The sequence below is a fragment of the Danio rerio genome, chromosome 10, assembly GCF_049306965.1.
Source record: "Danio rerio strain Tuebingen ecotype United States chromosome 10, GRCz12tu, whole genome shotgun sequence".
Lineage (NCBI taxonomy): Eukaryota > Metazoa > Chordata > Actinopteri > Cypriniformes > Danionidae > Danio > Danio rerio.
Genome location: NC_133185.1, coordinates 30611302 through 30631115, shown reverse-complemented (window position 1 = coordinate 30631115; position 19814 = coordinate 30611302). Strand labels below are relative to the sequence as shown.

General features: G+C 34.0%; 1 protein-coding gene across 4 annotated transcripts in view; it reads left to right on the top strand.

The window, feature by feature from the left end:
• The first annotated feature begins 5860 nt into the window (after nt 1-5860).
• tiam1a (TIAM Rac1 associated GEF 1a) overlaps nt 5861-19814 on the top strand; it is a 121303-nt gene continuing 107349 nt past the window's right edge. Inside the window, exons 1-3 of one of the 4 annotated variants that reach the window (XM_073914764.1) lie at nt 5861-6081; nt 6198-6287; nt 8624-8671. The gene's annotated coding sequence lies outside the window, so the exon portion shown is untranslated. Of the gene's footprint in view, nt 6082-6166; nt 6288-8623; nt 8672-19814 lie in introns of all 4 variants that reach the window. The other 3 variants (XM_073914763.1, XM_073914762.1, XM_073914761.1) reach the window with 3 other exon arrangements.

Genomic DNA, 19814 nt, shown 5'->3' with positions numbered 1-19814 from the left:
ATGGTAGTCTTGGCTAAAACAAGGCTTAATTTGTGCTATCAGTAAAAAATCTAATAGACGTCTAAAGAATAGGTCAAAACCAAATAAATCAAACAAACAGAAATGAATGACTACACTTATTAAATCTGTCGATTTGATAGTCTTTTTTGGCTAGATGTCTATATAGATTTTCTCTGACAGCTCGAATTTACCCTTGTTTTAGCCAGGCTGTCTACGTTTAGATGTCATTAAGACGTCTATAAACACAAAATTGTTTGCTGGGTACACGCATACACTACTGAAAATTTAGATTCCCCAATTCACCCATAGCGCATGTCTTTTGACTGGTGGGGGAAACTGGAGCAACCATTGACTTCTATAATAGGAAAAACAAATACTGTTGAAGTAGATTCCAATATTTTCTTAACTTGTGTTCAACAGGGGAAAAAAGAATCTCAAATAGGTTTGTGACAAGTGAAGGGTGAGTAAACGATGGCAGAATTTCATTTTTGGGTGAACTTTCAATGTATTTAAGTAGCAACCTTGTTATTGGCTGACACACATGCAGTAACGAGAATTCCAAGTAAAGCAGCCATTTACGGTATTTTTGTGTCCCAAACACGTCCTAAAACATATATATATATATATATATATATATATATATATATATTTATTTATATTTACTTATTTATTTATTTATGTATTATTATTATTGTTATTTATTTTTTTTTTTTTACAAATGTTTAATACTGTATAAACACGATTCAAAAAAGCTTGAAAGCTCCTTAAGTTGTTGAAACAATATCTGTTTTTGTTGTCATATTTAGTAAGGCGTGTTCACCATTTTTTTATAAGACATGTTTAACTGGTTTAACTGGTCTGAAGCCAAGCGAGATGTCATTGCTAAAAACCCACCACTAGATGGCATACTTATTTTGCGTTTCATCAGACCACATTGTGCCCTTAAATTAACGTGTTTTTAAATACATAATGAGTGTGTATTTAATTATGAAGTTGCTTGAGCTGAATTGGTAATTGAAATTCAGATGCCACATCAGCTGGAAATAATCATTAACCATCTAAGACCACCCAACCTCAGTTTTTTTTTTTTTTTTCATTTTACAGAAATAGATCAGTATAATCTCTTAGGTTTGAGACACTTGAGATTGAAGTCATTGTTATTCTATGAATATGATTTTAAAATGGGTGGTCGCTGTGCCATTGACATCTGACTCTATATTTGACACTGCTATTAAACAGCTGCGCCCAGTGCAGGCCAGCTTTCGCAGATGGCCAGCGGATTGCTGCTGAAATTACATGCTCTAAAACCTCTTTCTCTTTTAATGGGTGCAGCCTCCCATGTGAAGAAACTTGGCATTTCCACTTTCCTCTCCAGAGGCAATGAGATTCCCAAAAATCCCCAGAGACATGAAATCTGCAAACCGCAGATCAGTTTCACAGCTCAAATACCAAATTTACACTTAAAATACATCAAGTGTTACTTACACCAGAAATGTAACATTTTGACCTTTTCCTTTCTTTATTGTGGTTATTTTGTTGACTGCACTATAAAGGCCTTGAAGGGTTTTTGTTTTATAAAGATTTCTGTGCATTAAACATTTTTTTTTCTTCTTCTTCTTTCCCGTGGCAGCAACTCAATGCCTGTAGATATGGTCAAGACGATCTTCTGCAATTCAAACTGAGCATCAGAATGAGGAAGAAAGGTGATTTATTTGACTGAACATGACATGGTTCTTTGTCCCTGACGTGCTGGTCTGAGTATTTCAGAAACTGCTGATCTACTGGGATTTTCACACTTAACCATCTTTAGGGTTTACAGAGAATCGTCCAAAAAAGAGAAAATTTCCAGTGAGGGGCAGTTCTGTGGGCACAAATGCCTTGGTGATGCCAGAGGTCAGAGGAGAATGGCCAGACTGTTTTAAGCTAAAAGAAAGGTAACAGTTACTCAAATAAGCACTCGTTACAACCGAGGTATGCAGAAGATCATCACTGAACTGGGCATGTGCCGGTATAAGACTCTGACGGTATGATAACCTTGGACATAAATATCACGGTTTCAATGTATTATGGTATTGAAATTGCTGATCTAAAATATATTCTTTTTATCTGGGTAAAAACAAAACTTTTTTCCCCTTTGTACAAAATATATTTTAATTTGGGAAACATTTAAAATATTTTAGAGCAGTAAACATGTCAGGATAAATAATTAAAATAAATTATTGACTTCTGCTGTCCTCGTAGGTTTCAAAAACACAGATTTGTTTTACAATTTAAAATGGCATCTTTGGATATTTTTTTCTGCTGGAGAAAATGTTGTCCTTAAAAGCTAAACAAAAAATGTAAATAAATAGTCTTACTCATACTTTAGGAACGGAATCGCAGAAATTTTTGACTGTGTTAAAACCTTGACTCTTCCAAACCGCGGTATACCTTGAACACAGTTATCATCCCATGCCTACTCTGAACACACAACACGTCCAACTTTGAGGTGGATGGGCTACAGCAGCAGAAGAACACGCTGTGTACAGTATAACTCCTGTCAGCTAAAAACTAGAAACTGAGGCTTCAATTCTCTCAGGCTCACCAAAATTGGACAATAGAAGATTTAATGAATGTTGCCAGGTCTGATGAGACTCGATTTCTGCTGTGACATTCGGATGATAGGGTCAGAATTTGGCATCACCAACATAAAAGCATGGATCCATCTTGCCTTGTATCATTGGTTCAGGCCAGTGGTGGTGGTGTAATAGTGGTGGGGATATTTTCTTGGCACACTTTGGGCCCATTAGTACCAATTGAGCATTGCGTCGACGCAGCAGCCTACCTGAGTATTGTTGCTGACCATGTCTATTCCTTTATGACCACAGTGTACCCATCTTCTGATGGCTACTTCCAGCAGGATAATGCATCATGTCATAAAGCGTGAATCGTCACAGACTGGTTTCTGGAACATGAGAATGAGTTCACTGTACTCAAATGGCCTCCACAGTCACCAGGTCTCAATCCAATAGAGCACCTTTGGGATGTTATGGAACGGGAGATTTGCATCATGAATGTGCAGCCGACAAACATGCAGCAAATGCGTGATGCTATTATGTCAATTTGGACTAAAATCTCTGTGGAATATTTCCAGTACCTTGTTGAATCTACGCCACGAAGGATTAAGGCAGTTCTGAACGCAAAAGAGGGTCCAACATGGTACAAGTAAGGTGTACCTAATAAAGTGGCCGGTGAGTGTAGATGACCCACTAAAATGTTATAAAGTGTAACAATATTTGGAATTCCAAAAGAACCTTAGAATCATTGGTTGACACATTAAAATACTTTTCTATAGACTTAAAATAAAATTGCAGCTACCAAATACTAATTATTTGTCATTTTACTTCATACTTTACCACTATCTTTCAAATGGGTAGGTTTCACACATATAATTAATAACTTTTTATTGACAAATCAAACATAGAAGTTTTTATTTTGTTAGTATCACTTATTCTTGTGTATTTTAAATTCATGTACAGGTCAGAATGTGCGTTGTTCAGTTTTTACATTAATATATTTGTTAGGGGTTAAGCTACATCATTATATCATTTCGATATTTAAGTTATTTAAAATATTAAAGTAGACGATTACATTTAACATTAATATAATATTAATTTATATAAAATATAAATTTGATGGTGTCTTTGACCTATGCACGTATAAATATTTTCATGGCGATGCATTTTTCCTAAACAGGGAATAGAGGAATTGCTGTGATAAATAATTTCTTCTATATTTTATTTCTGGTAATGAGTTTCTTCTGCCTTCTATTATTACACTTACAGCTGCACAAAGGCCTTAAAATGTATTTAGGAAGTACAATCATGGCCCACACATGGACAAATTTCCAGAAGCAGACAGAATCACTGGAGCATGAGTCAAAACGCTGGTATAAATAGCATCAGCAAGGCGGATCATGAATAATGAAGAAACCGCTCGTCCCACCGGAGCAAAAAACGCACAAGTCATGGGCCTCACATAATGTCAACACACACTAACAAGGTCTTGTGTCTTATACAAAGCATTCACACTTCAATGGATGCTTTAAAAGCTTTCTTCATCTGAATAGTAAAGTTGGCCAGACTTTACAGATTGGCTTTGTATGTGAGACTTTACTCATGAATGGGTTGCTGTTTTTAGAGTATTGTGTATTTAAATGGGTGGTCACTGTACCATTGACATCTGATAAAGCTTGAAGCATATTAGACGAACAATAAAAAAATAACTCTACTTTATAAAAGTGCAATTGCTTCAACAAAAATGCATAACATCCTACATAGCAAAATTTCTCTGACCCAGCTCTGGCCCAGACAATCAACTTTTTCTTGGCCCACATGCCACAGTAAATTCTGCTACATGACTGGACCAAGTCTGGCTTCCATATAAGAGCCAGACATGGACCATATCTGGGCCTAGTGTCAGCCAAGTTAATAACCCATAACTTGGAAATTTAATCTTCAAGAGATTAACTTTCCAATCAAGAAATTGATAAACCCATGAAGCATTGCGCTTCAGGTGTATCAGTAATGGCAATGGTTAGTAATGGTTAATTAATAATAATTTAATTTGTAAAATAATTACTTGGTTAATAAAATGTATGCAATGTAGGTTAAATTCAGTTATTTTGCAACATATATAGTTTAATAAATCTAATATATCTAATCTAATTGTTTCCTTAATTAAAATGAAGGCATTCGAAAATGCAAACAGAACAATAGAAATGACTTTGTGCATTAAAATATTTCTTTGCTCAAAATAATAAAATTATTGAAACGTATTTTAAATGTGGGGCAAGATAGGCCAAACTTAAATGGCCCACGTACCAGTTTTTAACATCTGGGTCAAATTCATTTGACATCTAGCCCATGTCTTGCATGCCACCTTAAAGATGGTGCCACCTCTGCCAAACCTGGGCCATGTTTGACCCACATGCTGCATGTCAGTGCTGGATGAATGCCTGTGCCAGCTTTATGTCAAATATGGGCCAGAATTCTTTGCTACCTGGTCAAATACAAAAAAAGGGTCTTTCAAAAATCTAAACATTATAATGTAATACAACATAAATTTAGTTTCTTCAACCTCCTAGATTAGAAAGTGGTTACTAATTATTCTTTTAGATTTTTTTATCATAGGCTACATTTTGCTGATTTAGCATGCCCACTAAAATGCGATTCATGGTAGACTGACTATTTTTATTGACTGAATTGGATTGATTGAATCTGCCATATTAAGACAACATTTGAACAACTATGTTAAAATTGTCTTCAACAATAAAGATTTTGTTTATTGATGCTGTAATATCTGTGGGTTTTTAGTTGTCTGATCTTTAAATAGTTTTTAAACTAATTATGCTCACCTGAGAGGGTTTTCGGACCCCTGTTTCCTAGCAACGCATCCAGATGTCCTGCATCACCGCGGAGGCGAGTGTGAATCTGAGGGGAAGTTTCGGATTCAGTGTTATCTTCATAAGATCTTCTCTTGCTTTAAATAACTTTGGGTTATTTTACACACTTTTAAAAATCTTGTTTTGGCTTTACGTTTTTTCTTTTAACTTTTGAATGATCTTTTAGCTTTTTCTCAGTTTGCAGGAGCAGAAAAGGAACACAATCGTTTCATTGTAAGTTACCTGCTGCTACTGTTATCCTGTCCATTTGCAAGCTTTTTTAATCCAATATCATATTCAATTTATTTCAAACGCGAAGGTAAACTGTTTTCGGCGCAAGTAATTTACGAGACGTTTCTTCAGTTCAATTTAGACGCTAACTATTACAAATAAGACGGTAAAATTATAGCTTAAATGTGTTCTCGCGATAACGGCAACATGTTACATGAAAGACGACGACAATTACCAGAGAAGGCAACAATACTAGCTGTATTTTCAGGTTTAAAAAAAAGTAAAAGGCAAATGACACCAAGACTCCAAAAATGACTAACGTTATAGACACGTCGTGCTATTTTAATCTCATAACGAAGGGTACAAGGTTTACATTTCGACAGGAAGTCAGAAGATTGTCAACAATTACTCGTCAAAAGATTTTAAAGGTAAGTAAGCCTTAGTTCATAAATGCTGGCATACAGTTTTCCAGTTCTACCAAATGTATCCTGTCCTTTTTACTGTATGCTTCAGTCTAAAGATATTTTTGGACCAATGCTAGAAGTCGATAGGTCAGATGCCATACATGGTCCCCATACTACAGGCCAGGGGTCTTTAGACTGCAGATACTCCTGACCAGACCTTTGCCCTCCAGGTATGTGTGTTATTCAGGCAGAACCTTGAAATAATCTGCGCCTGTGATGTCGGAGGATGAAGGACTGCTGTGTGGTCTGCTTTCACTGGCTTTCGGTCACTTTTTTAACTGCCTGGGAAAGTTTCTTCTCTGCTCAGCTATCAGGTTATGGCAGTAAAGTGGAGGACACATAAAACAGACTTCACCTCTGGGCTTTTATTGCTCTGCTTTGGAGTTCAATTAGTCTTTCAGGTCGCATTAATTTCATCCCACAAATCCACATGATCTTCTTTACTTTGACTCGTGAGTGTTTCTGAGCATCTGTGCCAGAGAGACTGTTTGAATGAACATGCTTTAAACCGTATATAAGTGTGTTTGACCTATTTGCTCCACAAATCAAGTGGAATTATGAACATCTGCTCTTAAGTTTATGACCTTGTTGGATCGATGTGCTTGAGTAATGGGAAATCTGAAACATGATACTAAAATGAATCCAAATGATTAAGGACTAAAGAAAATGTTAGAAAAACTGTATAGTGAAACAGTGTGCATGTAAATAATTGTGTGTGTGTGTGTGTGTGTGTGTGTGTATGTATGTATGCATGCATGTGTATATATGTACATATATAAAGCAGATCGTCTTTATATACTCACAGGCCACTTTATTAGGTACACCTGTCTAACTGCTCGTTACGCTAATTTTTAATCGGCCAATCATATGGCAGCAACTCAATGCATTTAGTCATGTAGATATGATCAAGATGATCTGGTGCAGTTCAAACTGAGCATCAGAATGAAAAAGAAAAATGATTTTAGTGTTTTTAAACATGGCATGGTTCTTGGTGCCAGACTAAAAACTAGAAACTGAGGCTTCAATTCTCTCAGGCTCACCAAAGTTGGACAATAGAGGATTGAAAAAGCGTTGCCTGCTCTAATGAGTCTTGATTTCTGCTGCAACATTCGGATGATAGGGTCAGAATTTGGCATCAACAACATGAAACCATGAATCCATCTTGCCTTGTATCATTGGTTCAGGCCGGTGGTGGTGGTGTAATGGTGTGGGGGATATTTTCTTGGCACACTTTGAGCCCATTAGTACCAACTGAGCATCGTGTCAACGCCACAGCCTACCTGAGTACTGTTCCTGACCATGTCCAACCCCTTTATGACCACAGTGTATTCATCTTCTGATGGCTACTTCCAGCAGGACAATGCGTCATATCATAAAGCGTTAATCATTTCAGACTGGTTTCTTGAACATGAGAATGAGTTCAACGTACTCAAATGGCCTCCACATTCACCAGGTCTCAATCCAATAGAGCACATTTGGGATGTGATGGAATGGGAGATTTGCATCATGAATGTGCAGCCGACAAACATGCAGCAAATGCGTGATGCTATCATGTCAATATAGAGCAAAATCTCTGAGGAATATTTCCAGTACCTTGTTGAATCTATCCCACAAAAGATTAAGGCAGTTCTGAAGGCAAAAGGGGGTTCAACCTGGTACCAGTTAGGTGTACCTAATAAAGTGGCCATAAGTATATATATATATATATATATATATATATATATATATATATATATATATATATATATATATATATATATAAACAGTTGCAGTAAGAATTATTAGCCCCCCCCCCCCTTTAAATTGAAGAATTATGTTTAACAGAGTAAGTATAGAAGTATCTTAAAAAATATCTAGTAAAATAATATGATATTCATGACTATCAAAACTTTAGTTTGTTTACTTTGGCACGCACTCAAAGCAGTACACTCATTTATGGCTCTGCTTATTATCTTATCAAGTTGCTTTAGGCCAGTTCATACAGCGGCAACAACAAAACCAGACCTTTGACCCTGTAGTCATGGGACAAATATGCAGACAGGAACTGATCCCTGATGTAAACTGACCTTAACCAATCAATCAATCAATACAATAGTCAAGACCGTCAATAGTCAAGTAAAGATCCTCAGGGTCTCAAACAACAGACTAAATAACTACAAAATACATTTTTTCCTCTCTGTGATAAAAACACACTCCGCTCTGCACAGTCATAAACCGCAGCCACAATCCAAATGCCAAATTAGTATAACTGGAAGACTTTGGCTTTGTGGGACATTCCCAACATTTCATAAACAGGAAGAGGAATATAAAAAAGACCACTCTGAGTTTTAACTCAAGATTATAATAATAAGTTCAGAATGCACATGACCAAGCTTACGTACAAGTCACTTTCACTCTATTATTTGCTTTATTAGTGTCCTGTGGGCTTGTAGCATTAGCTCATTTAAATAGCAGTTATTAAAATGTCCAATTCAAAAGCTAACGTATATGCAAATGATCCTTACAGGTGTGTTTGCTGGAAGACAGAAGCATGCTTACACCAGGACGTGTCGAGGTGAGTTCAGCTCTTATTCTTTTTGTTTGACACTATTTAAGAGCATTATCAAATGATGTATGTAAAGATGTAGATCTGATGTGCTGTTTTATTTTGAAGTAAGATGTGGTATCCTGTGATGGGGTACATGTGTTTGTTTTTCCTGCTGTGCTGATGTGTGCGAGACCTAAATGTAAGATCTAAATTATTCAAATATGGAAATCAAAATTTTAAATGTAGGTATTAAAATTTTAATAAGTAAAATGTAGTACAACGGCTAGAAGTCAGAGCATCGCTTGGGATATCTGGTTTCGGCTGTTTAGATGTTAAATATCATACAATTTCATTTATCATACAATTTATATGATTCACAATAATATACTTATTATACATTATAATGCTTTTAATATGTTATATGTTACTAATTTAAAACAGTTAATTTAATACAGGTTTACTTTTTTTAATATAACTTTTTATACCAACATATTTACACACACACACACACACACACACACACACACATTTTAATGTTTAAACATTTATTTATATTGTCAGCACCAATTAAATTGTTTATCACAATATATTTATATCACAAAAAAGTCATGATAACATGTCAATGTGTTGTACTACATTTAATTAATATTAAAATTAATTTTGTAAAAATTCTAAAATACATCAACAACCACATAATCCACAATTTTTTACTATTATTTATTTATTTATTTATTTATTTGTTTATTCATTTATCTGTTTATTTATTTAAATATTTATCTACCTATTTATTTATCTATCTATTTATTTATTAATCTATTTATTTATCTATTTTTTTCTATTTATTTATTCAACTACTTATTTATTTATTTATTCATCTATTTGTTTATTTACTTATTTATTTATTTATTTATTTATTTATCTATCTATTTATTTATTTATCTATTTAATTGTTTATTCATCTATTTATTTATTATTTTATTTATTTATTTATTTATTTATTTATTTAACTTTTATGTTTTCACTATAGTATGTGTATAACACCAGGAACTGAAATGAAATCAAATTTTTTCAATGTAATGCTGATGATAATGTGTTTATTTTTGGGGGAGGGGGAAATTATGTAAAGTGTTGTCTGCACATGCATAATTTTTTTTTTGTTTGTTTGTTTTGTTTTGTTTTTTAGACCTTAATTGTTGACATGTTCTCTATAACCTGAGTTAGCTACATGAGCTCCTTGTCAGTATTGCTTAACCCAATCCATTACTGTCTTGTATCTTACCTCATGCAGTTGCTGTAGGTTTGCATGCTTTGTATGATCAGGTTGATGTTGTGGAGCGTCATGGTGGATGCCAGAGGCTTTATTCACTCCTGACCCCTGCTTCTGGGTTAAGGTTATTTCAGATTCAGTAAAAACACTAAAAACACTCCCTTTCTCTAAGCTCGTTAGACAAGGGATGTAATTAGAGGCATTAATTGGAATGGAGAGCGAACTGAGAAAGAAATGAACACCTGGAGGCAAATGCGATGGTGGGCGGGATTTATTTTGGAGAGTGTGTGTGTGTGTGTATGTCTGCATCTGATAACTCTCAGAATCCTAATGAAGCCTGTAAATGCTGGTCGCTTTATGATGAGACACAGCAGGCACTGATTTTGGGGGTTTTGATTTGCTTTTTGGTCTGTGAGTCAGTGTAAAGAAAACAATAAAAATACACTATTTAATGATTATTTTATTGCAGTTTATCAATGAGTGTATGTAGTGGATTCCAATTCCAACATTTTTTTAAAGATGCCATTTAATGCATTGATTCAATAAGTTAAATTGTTATCCAATGTCTACATAGTAAGTAAAAAATCTCCAGAAATGGTTTTATGTGTCAATGTATTACCCCATAAAATACCTCTATTATCAGAAAGTCCTTAATCACATTTGGAATGGTTATGGATATTAATAAGATCTGCTCTGATGTGCATCTCTCAGTGCTTGCTGTCTTTCTCCCTCAAACACACACTCAGCATGATGTGTCAGGGAGTATGCTTTGTTAAATATATTTAACTTAAATGGTGGATGTTTATTTTACCTAACCTTCTAATATAAACCCCTCAAAGTAACCTGATTTGCTTCTGAGTTGTTTTGTTAATAAAATATAACATGTATCATGATTAAACTCAACAAAAGAGACAAATAGAGAGTATTTTGAAACTAATGAAAATACAGGGAGGGAGGAATTAATAACAACCTCAAATAGGAATGCCAGATGCTTTGTAAATTAAATATAAACTTACACAAACTTAAATATAAGAAAGGAAATTGATCAGGTGTAATCTCACTTGGAAACATTGTGGCCAATCAAATGCTGCCTGGGGCGTGCATATTAATGATCCCGTGTGCAACACAATCAGTCTGTGTTTTGGTTGCCGAATCGAGTCATCACAAATCGAGTCTATGTATTTTATACTGAAGAGGGTGGCACGGTGGCTCTGTGGTTAGCACTGTCGCCTTACAGCAAGAAGGTCGCTGGTTTAAGTCTCGCCAGGGCCAGTTGCCATTTCTGTGTAGAGTTTGCTTGTTCTCCCTGTGTTACGTGAATTGGGTAAACAAAATTGGCCAAAGTATATGAATGCATGTCTAAATGTAAGAGTATATGGGTGCTTCCCTGTAATGGGTTGTGACTGAAGGGGCATCCGCTGTGTGAAACATTTGCCAGAATAGTTGGCAGTTCATTCTGTTGTGGCGACCCCTAATAAATAAAAGACTAAGCCAAATGAAGATCAATGAATACACTGATCAATAACTACAGGCATGGTTTGTGGTCCATTGAATTGTGGAATCAAGCATTTCTCTTCCAAATTGTTGTTTTAGTTAGCCTACATGCTAGCGTAATGTACATTTACTAATTAGCATGCTAGGTTATCTTATACTTGTTTAAACTGGCCATTCATGTAAGTACACAATGTACATAGTACATATATGTGTTAAATGTTTAGCTTTAAACAATAAAGAACAGCTTTTAATCTGGCATTTACCACAAGGTCCTAAGGAGACACAATTTGTCATCACACTGGCTGATGTAGAACGGGACCTAGTCCATGCAAATGTTGAGAGTGTGCTAATTAATAATCCTGTGTGCAAAGCAACAGTTTGTATTGTGTTCTGATTGAGCTAGGTATACCTAGATTTTCTTTATAGACCATTTTTTAAAAATATTTTTGCTCCTGCACTGAGCCACGCGTCTCCACTTCAGTAGGTCTTCAAACACCCAAAATTCACAGTTTTATTCATATATTCTGAAGGTTTTTACAGGGGGGTATGCTCATACATATTTTTCCTGAATATATAAAACCTTTTATTCTACAAAGATATTTTTTCTGGCTGTTCACAGTATTTTATAAATTGTGAAATGATGAAAAGAGACTCTATAATACGTAAAAACCTTACCTTACCTAAGTGTTCAATGTTTTGTGCTAGAAATGTATCTTATTCATAGACTGTATTCATGACATCACCCATAATTTTCTGAAGAGCGCAAATGAAGCTACAAGTAGGTGTGACCAACCGTCACCGTTTTGCTCGCGTATCATCGCACCCACAGGGGTTGACCAAATAAAGGCAAAGAGGCGGAGCGTAAGCGTGGACTGCTTCGACAGGCTTTTCTTTGGGGAAAACGCTTAATACTACATTACCTGTGACTCGTTTGTGTTCTGACCACATGTGCTTGGTTGTGTACTATAGCAATAAAGTGTTTATTCTTTTAAAAACACTAATGTAATACATTGAGCCACTGGGGTGCATTACAGGTCTAAAGAAAATTATACATAATCTTACAAAAAACAAATACGTTTATAGAGATGGTATTTATAAGTATATCATTTCACTCACCTGGGAAATGGAGGCAACTTGAATGGTTTGTGAGCCCAATTAAGTGCACGAAGCATGTCATATTATCTGATAATTGTGGGAAATAATTCCAAAATGCTATTAAATGTGTAAAAACACATAAAACAAAACAAAAATACCATGTATATGCTGAGTTTAGCGGCTAATCAGCCGGAATGACATGACGGCGACCAGCGAGACCTAGCTTTTATTCAGGTGGCCATGCACTTAATTATGCAGACTTAATCAAATTGAATAAAAACGAAACAAATGAGTTATAAAAAAAAAATCACCCCCTCACAGTTGTCATAAAGAGTATTATTAGCTATATGCACCACAACCATCTTTTGTACCAGGCTGTAAACATATTTTTATCAGCTGTAAAATTGGGCAATTTAGCATAGCAGTCTGTGAACATCTGGAGTTTCTGGAGCCAGCCCCCAAAGGTGAGTCAATGAATTGCAGTTTCAGTTATTTTCGTATTAGCTTCACGAGGGAGAGCAGGAGGTTGCAGCTTGATCCAAATAAACACATATTTATTTAAGTAATGCCTCATTTGCATATTTAAACTAAATTTTAGAAAACGTGTAATACAAAAAAAAATGACATTCTTATTTTATTAGTGGGGGAAGTACAGTGTGAACTAGTTCAATTTTCCCCTCTCATAACCTGCAGTGTCTTGCTTTAACTGTCTTTTTTTTTTTTTTGCTTTTTTTTGGCTTTGTCCTCATGTGCCCTTGCGGACTGTCTGTTTGTGGATTTTGCACATGATTCGTGATCTTCTGCCGATTGTGAATTACTCAGGTCAGATCTCTGGAGGCACAGGTTGTTCTCCAGCATTTGTTTGCTGTATCACAAGGCCGTTTTTCGAAGCTATTCATGTCTCTGAAGTGCTCTCAGCTGACCTTTCAGCAATGTCTGATGTCTGAGGAGGGGAATTACTTCTTTTATAGCTCTGTGTGTGTGGGTGGGTGGGGGTGGAGGTAGTAGGGTGTTCTAGTGGTCAGGCTTTTGCTGTTTTTGAAGGACCAAATGTCCTCAAAAGGATAGCAGGAAATTAAATGATCAGATATGCTGTATGGAGATGATAGCTGAGTCGGGGCACTCTAACAAAAGAGCAAAATAACAAAACAAAATGAGTCAAAAAAAGATAAATGCTAATAAAAATAGTATACATTTAAATCAGTTAATATACAATTAAATTAAAAATGTATAAATCTAGCCTTTCTGCAACTCTCATGGTCGCCCACTGAAGCTAAGCTGGGCTGCGCTTGGTCAGTACCTGAATGGGAGACCACATGGAAAAAGCTAGGTTGCCGCCGGAAATGGTGCTGGTGAGACCAGCAGGGGGTGCTCAACCTGTGGTCTGTTTGAGTCCTAACGCCTCAGTATATTGATGAGGACTCTATACTGCTCAGTGAGTGCCATCTTTCGGAAGAGACGTATAACTGGATTGACTATTTGTGGTCGTTAAAAATCCTTGGATGTCCTTCGAAAAGAGTAGGTGTTTAACCCCGACATCCTGGCCTAATTTGCCCACTGGCCTACTGATCATCATGGCCTCCTAACCATTCCCATATCATAATTGGCTTCATCACTCCTCTCCACTAATCAGCTGGTGTTTGCTGTGCAGTGTGGTGCAATATGCCTGCCATCATGTCATCCAGGTGGATGCTACACACTGGTGGTGGATGAGGAGATTCCCCCTAATAAATGTAAGGAATTATTATTATTATTATTATTATTATTATTATTATTATTATTAATAAAAACAAAACAAAATAAAATTAATATAATTTAGTAGCTATTAATAGAAATGTGTTTATATATTTATACAAACATATTGTATACGTTTTTAACCAAAATAGCACAAGCAAACAAATTAGACAATTACATAAAATAAAAAAGTTAATTATTTAAAATAAAGTTCAAGATGAAACAACAAACAATTAAATGCAAACAAAATAATAAAAGAAACAAAATAATAAAAGAAAATAAAAGAAGAAGTTGATGTCAGATGCCCCCCTGAATTATTATCTCCCCTTTTTATTTTTTCCCTTACATATTTCTAAACATAATAGTTTTAATAACTTGTCTCTAATAACTGATTTTTTTTTTTTATCTTTGCCATGATGACAGTAAATAATATTTTCTAGATATTTTACAAGACTCTTCTATACAACTTAAAGTGACCTTTAAAGGCTTAATTAGGTTAACAGGTTAGGGTCATTATAGGCAAGTTATTGTATAAGGAATCTTTGTTCTGTAGACTATCAAAAAAATTAGCTTAAAGGGGCTAATAATTTTGACCTTAAATGAAAAATCAAAGGGGTTTTAATAATTCTGATTTCAACTGTACATGAGGAATTAAAACAAAATAAGATAAAATAAAGTAAAATAATTAAATTCACATCAAAAAGGGTAACAAAAAAATACAAATTAAGATAGATCAGAATGTGTTTAACACAAACAAACATAAAACAATCAAACAAGATAACAATAAATAAATCAAGGTTTAAAAAATGCTCAATCAAACAAGGCTTAAGAAGAGATAAAATACAATAAATGAAAATGTAACAAATATTGTATGCAAATTAAAATAATGTAAAAAAATGAATGTAACTGAAAGCTAGATTAAATTAAATAAATACAAAAATGTAAACGATGTAACAAAAAAATTAAAGAGAGAAAATCAAGATATCACAAAATAAACTAAAAGGATTAATAATATATCTTGAATAAAACAAGAGCCATAAAAAATGCTAAATAAACAACAAAAAATAAATGCTAAATAAATTTCAAACAAATAAAAAAAAAAAACAGTAAGTTAAAAGGATATAAAAATAAACCTAAGTGTTGGTAAATTCCAATCTCAGTATAATGCGGTGCATGGCCTACCAAAAACTGTCATTCTGGCTGTATTTATTGAAGGCTGAGCCTGGATCAGCACCTTTGGGTTTCTTTTGGACAAGCAAACTGGTAAGAGCGGATACATTTGCCTACTCAGCGACTGTGTGTGTGTGTGTGTACGTGTGTGCATATGTGTGTGTCTTTCTCTGTGGGTGGTAAAAGTGCAGGCTGTCCATTTAAGGAAAGGATTATTCCCTTTTTTCCTTCTTTGAGACAGGACATCAGTCTGGGAGGAATTTTTACCTTCTGATGTTTTAATCCCCTGTTTCTCTCTATCTCTGCCTCCTCGTGCCACTCTTTTTTGCTGTCCTCATCAAAATGATGCTCACGCATCTCTTCGGCTCTAAGAACTCTTGATAGGATTTCAGCCGTCTTCTATTATGTGGGTTTGGTGCCTCCAAGACTGTTTGTTTTTCATAGATAAAGCATTCCAAACTTAATTCACAGCTTTATATTAAATGAGAGTAGTTTATGCTTTTTTCCTTTAATCAGCTGAATTAGAATACTTATTTAAATAATTTGGAAAATGAATGAATGAATGAATGAATGTATGTATGTATATATGAATGAATGAATGAATGAATGAATGAATGAAAAATTTTCTAGCAGTATACTTTAACCAATTAAAATGTATCTTTCATTTCAGTTTCAGTAATATTACTCGTTTTATTTTTTAAGTAATACATTTTAAGTACAAAGCATAGTTAAATATAAATGTTTTGATTAAGAGCTCAACTAAGTAATATTTGTTTTGACCAATGTAAAGATTTAAGGTTACTCACACAGTAAAGACCTGGACCACAGCACTATAGCCAGGTGCATCATGAGAAATGTTTTAGAGTTTGTTTATGTGTTATATCAGTAAATATACATGGGTTGTTTTGTTATAAACTTTACATGTGTGTTTATGTTTGAGTTGGCTTCTGTGATTTAAGCTCAATATTTCATTTATTTATAAAATATTGACCATCACCATCAATGAGGGTAGTGTGTTGTGTAAAGGAAGCATGCTGCTGGTATGGTCTAGTTAAGGTCTGTTTGTTTTCTGAGCTCAGAAAAAAAGGTTAACTGACAATGCTGCCTCCTACCTGTTTACCAGATTGCTGACAACAGAGACAGTAGTTATGTGGTGTGTGGGGCACAAGTGTTCTCCTAGCTCCAGTTGCCCTTGTAAAGCAATCATTTTGAAATGCTCAGTACTTTCAAAATATTGTTTAAGGCAAATTATTTATTTTTCATTGGCTCAAATGAATCCAATACCCTATTTTTATTTTTTATCTTTTGATTAAAGTTATATCTTCTTGTTTAGAACACAGAATTCCGCAGATTTACACAGATTTTTGGCCCATCATTAATTCTGTTAATTTACTTGAGTAAATGTGTGTAAATGAATATTCATTCAGTTTTTAAATTAATTACAGTAATATAATTGACTAATATGAAAATGTTCACCTGATTTATGTACAATGAAGTTTATAAAGTAATATTTTCTGTCTTTTAGTAGATGTATTATATGAGGACTTGCTTTGTTTACCAAATAATGTAAATCTAATTGGATTTGCATTTTAAACATTAAATAAAAATTAAAAAGATATTATTTTTTACTTCACATATTAAGGTTTTGGTTATGATACTCCCAAAATAATTCAGCAGAAATCTGCAGATTTTTACCAAAAAATAGCAAAACACCTTCGCAGATTCCGCCTGGCCCTAATTTAGGCAAGTTATTTTATAACGATGGTTTGTTCTGTAGGCTATCAAAAAATAGCTTAAATGGGCTAATATTTCGACCTTAAAATGGCTTTTTAAAAAAATAAAAGCTGCTTTTATTCTAGCTGAAATAAAACAAATAAGACTTTCTCCAGGAGAAAAATATTATCAAACATACTGTTAAAATTTTCTTGCTCTGTTAAACATCATTTAGGAAAAAATTTAAAAGAAGAAAAAAAAATCAAAGGGCGTTTAATAATTCTGATTTCATCTGTATATATGTATAATTAAAAAAATTTATTAATCACACATGAAATATGCAATGCAATTCTGCTTTCCTTAAACTTAAATGACAAAAATAAAATAACAAAATAACATTTGAAATAAAAAAATAAAATGCAAACAAAATAAAGTAACATAAAAATATATTACTAAAATAAAATGTATTACAGTATAAATATTAATAAAATAAAAAATACAAATATAGTAATGGAATATACAGTACAACTAGAATACAATATACCACAAATAAAATCCACAAAAATTCAGTATACGGCCTGATCACTCAAATCAACAATCACAATTCAAATGTATATTTACCTTATACTATTCATTTAAAGTCATTCATAATTTAATTCTGAATTTATAGTCCTGCACAGCCCTCAGAAGTATGTGCGTGTGTTCATATGTGCTTGGCTGAGAATTTAACACACATTTCATATCCAGTTAGCTGATACACACAGACAAGCAGAAATATGAGAGGAGTTAGAGACAGATCACATCCTTTCTGCCTGACCTGGAAATAAGGGATTCAACATTATGAAGAGAAAGGGACAGTGGAGAGAGGAAAGTGAGAGAGACGCCGGCGGGGAACTGATCCAGTGCTGCTGCATCACTTTTGATTTGCATGCTCTATATCTCTGAGCGCTTGTGTTTGTGTTTTGAGTTGAACAGGCATGAAACTAGAGCAGAGCTGTTGTGCTCTTTTTCCTGTAACAATGATGAAAGACCAGGAGAAAGATACATGGATAAACGTACAAGCTTTTGTAGGCTTTTAGGATTTTTGTTCAGCTCAACATTTGGAGTTAATTTACTCACTCTCAGGTCATCCATGATGTTGGTGGCTTTTTGTCTTTTGCAGAGGATTAAAGATTTTAGCTGAAATTGTCAAATTGAGCTCATTGGAAACTACTAAAATATACATTTGACTGCAATTTCTAGGTAAAATGAACACTACGGGGCAGTATGATGCCAACAACTTTTGTTTCTTTTTCACATAATGATTTTTTTACTGGGACATATTATAGATGATTAAATGATTATTTTTGAGCAGTTCTTTGAACAATTCTAAATGAATACCACAACAATCCCCAAGTGTGTATGATTGGGAATCATATACATTTGCCTCACATATCTCCAAACAGACAACTTTTCTGACGTGGTCAGTTTGCTCAGTAGCTCACTTTGTATGGTGTTGTTTGCTTGTGATGCAGAATGATCGGGTTTGAAGTATGGTTCAACAAAAAGGACAAAAGCAAGGTAAAACTACATGATCGCAGTGCACTTATCTAGTATGTTTACTTTTGAAAACATCGGTTGGGTTTAGGTTAGTGGTTTTGCTAGCTAATTTGTAGCAAAAGCCCTGCCTTCTCATGTCTCCAATGTATAACATACCCTAAGTACTCAGTTCGATTCATCTTTATTTTTTACAATGTAGATTGTGTCACAGCAGCTTATTTATATAAGTAATGTATTTCAGATTCGCAAACATTTAGACAGTGCCCTCTAGTGGGTTTTTTTTCTAGTGGATGATGTACAACGAAATGTACTCAGAGTAACATATTTTACACTTTGCAAAAAATGTAGACTAAGACATATATCTAATGTGTTTTCAATATTTTTATTGTGGTCATTGGTAATTCATGAAGTGTCTTAGTTTCGCCACCAGGGCTATTTTTAAACATTAATCAGGTCAAATCCACATTATGAAAGCTTACAGAGGAAACAATTATTGTGTATTTGGGTACAAAGTGTGTTTTGTATGCAAGTTTAGATACTAGCTATTTTGCAGATAATATTGCTCACAAATTATTTGGTCACACTTTACAATAAGGTTCATTAGTTAATGTTAATGAATGCATTTATTATCATGAACAAACAGTGAACAATACATCTACTACTGTATTTGTTCATGTTAGTTAACGTTAGTTAATGAAAATACAGTAGTTCATTGTTAGTTCATGTTAACTCATGGTGCATTGACTAACAAGGATGTTAACATGCATGGACTTGGATGTTAATAATGCATTAGTAAATGTTCAATTATGATTAATAAATGCTGTACATGTGTTGTTCATGTTAGTAAATGCATTAACTAATAAACCTTATTGTAAAGTGTTACCAATTATTTATAATTATAAAATGGTTTCTGCCACATTAAGGTCTTTATTTAGTTCTTAAAACATGACTAGTTCCAATTATGTTTTTTAATATACTTATTATGTTAGTAACAATATTTAACAGTTTAATTCATTTATTTATTTAAACTTTTTTTTTTTTTTTTTAGATTTTTACATCTATTGTCTTAATTCAGACTTTATGACTCAATTTGTAAGATATGTGGTCTTTGTGTAAGAATGTTGATGTGAGATTGGGTTTAAATAGCATTGTGAATTT